This window comes from Otolemur garnettii, unplaced genomic scaffold (genome assembly GCF_000181295.1).
Source record: "Otolemur garnettii isolate 467f Iridium unplaced genomic scaffold, OtoGar3 scaffold00013, whole genome shotgun sequence".
Lineage (NCBI taxonomy): Eukaryota > Metazoa > Chordata > Mammalia > Primates > Galagidae > Otolemur > Otolemur garnettii.
This window is the reverse complement of record NW_003852408.1, coordinates 31,858,828-31,861,471: the sequence shown is the minus strand read 5'-3', so window position 1 is coordinate 31,861,471 and position 2,644 is coordinate 31,858,828.

The following is a 2,644-nucleotide window of genomic DNA, read 5'->3' as shown; positions in this document are numbered from 1 at the left end:
TCATCTCGGTGATTTCTTCCATGTAAGCAGCAGACAAAATTTAACCTCGTTTGGGACATTATTATTAACCTTGTGCTTTTTCTTTAAACCTCTATAATATGCAGCTAAACCTGACCATCAACTATCCACCTTCCAAGACCATTCTAGCATACATTATTTCCTTAATTTATAGCATGTTTGTACCACCCACGAAACAAACCAATCTGTCTAAAGACAGCCTTTTAATGACAATTTCATTTTTCCTGGATTTACATCATGCCTTTCCAACAAATTATAAGTTCCCTGAGGGGAGAGCACTAAGTCATACATTTTCTTTGGTCACCTCAATTCCTAGTAAATTGTCTGATTCTGAGAACATGTTTACTTAAACGGCTACTCTCTGATGATGGCATGATTGGCCTTTTGGAAAAAAATTTTAAGTAAAAACTTAAAATCTTTCAGAAAGGGAAATAAAGATGATTATAAATGAAAATATGTCCTTAGGGGAAAAATAAAGACAAAACTTATCCCATGAAGTGATGGGTCCGAGATGCCATAACATGACTGTCTCTTCAGCCAAGAAATTTCTTACTCTGCTTTCTTAAAAATAGAAGTCATGAGCACAGAAACCACATTTTGGGCAGAAGCCAACTCCCCTACCGAGGGGAGCCTCCCACTTTTGAGTTTGTTATCTCTGAGGAAGACTGACCCTTAAAAACATAACCTCATGAAAATGGAAGCTTCTGGTGCTAAAAGTCAAATTATCTTACAAACGCTTTCCTGGTTTTTTGTCTTAAATGCAGAGTTCATTTACATAGGTAACATGTTTCAGCCTGTGAACTTCTAGCTGCTCTTTAAAAACTTTTAATCCTCTGCACTTTGGAACTGTCTGCGAACAACCAGTTTCTATAAACTGTCCTTAAACTATGGTCCATGGGCTGTTAACGACTATGGATTAAAGGGCAAGTGAAACTGAGAAGAGTTAAATCTGTATGTCAAACCAAATGCAGAAAAAGAAGAAAAAAATTTGTATTAACAATATCAAAAGGAAACAGAATCATTTTTTAACAGCCTCTTTTAGCCAGTCGAGGACGTGAAGCACTTGTTCTTCCTTATTAACTTTAGTTTCTTGAACAATTTTTTCCATTGTAAGCACTTTCTAAAAAATCATTTTCACACATTTCTCAGATACATCAATCCTTCCGGCATTTCTCTACACACACATTATGGTACCCTGGCTCTAAATATAAAAGACTTTTATTATGTCCATTAACCATGGACATATGTGCTCCAAAAGTTTCCTGACACGCAGTCATTTGTGGTTTTTTAATTATAAACAGAAAATATTCGCTAGGAAAATAAAGAAGCAACCCACAAATATATCTTTATACATTTAGCTTTGTTTGTATACAACAAAACAATTGGATAAATGACTGTCCCAGTTGCCAACTCCAGGATGTGAGCGTGCTTGTGTTTAGACACACACAGAGACACACATACATTTGCATGTGCAATTAAAGCCATGCACTGTGCAGGATTCAAACATCTGCAATTGTGGGCACCATTGTTTTGTTTCTAAAATAAGGGTACAGATTTTCCTTAGACTCACTAGGACTTGCTCTGCATGAAAAATTAAACGGAAAAGAAAGCAATGCCCAGGAAAATACTTGACAGACAAAGTCATATTTATTGAATGCGTTTATTTTAACAACCAAAAAATTTCTAACAGCCTAACAATGCACATAAGTTAAAAATTAATTATCACTTAGTGATAACAAAGATAGTTGATTTACATGGAAAAAAAGAACATTTACAATATGTTAATCCTTATTCACATTGTTGATACCGCAATAAAACACAATTTGTTTTTTTTTTTTTTCATTTCACAAAAAAAAAGGCGGGAAATTGTGCTTTGTCAAGAGGCACTACAAGAAAGTTTCTTCTTCCAAATAGATATTATATGACAGATATTGAATAAATAGACATATATGTATTGTAATTCGCAAAGATCTGGCAAGACCACAGGCTAAAATGCCCACAGATTCACTTAGAACCACTGCAAACTTGGCAGTGAAATTAAAAAATAAAAGGCAAGACTTAGCATTGAAAAATACCTAATAAATTTTTGGTTGAAGTGTAAAAGATACCAAATGCGGATGCCATCGATAGATGAACCACCTTGTAAGAGCTTGGCAAAATCAGTTTCCATTACGTGTACAGAGTGACCTTCAGGAACAGTGTAAGAAGACAATTTGGAAAGAGTAACTCGGAGAAGCAGCAACCATGGACTTTCTGATTAAAGCTGCAGCATACTACAGAAATAGGAAGGATGGGCCCAGGGCTTAACTGCAAACAACCATCCTTTTGCAAAAGTATATGACGCTCATGTCAAGATAATTTTTTAAACATCATTATTTGAAAAAGTACAGGAAAATGTCCCTTTAAAAACTCCAGAGGTTACTGAGCAGCTAGAATTAGCTTGTATTGCAACATGTCTTCTCCCTGTATATTGTAAGTTCTGAGTTAATATCTACACATAGAGGTTTTTTTTTTAACTCCTACCTTTTATACCTTTCAAATATATAAATAGTATTAACAGTTATATTACAATGTTTGTGTAGTAAACAGAAAATAACTTTCAAAGTGATATTGCATGAGGTCTTTG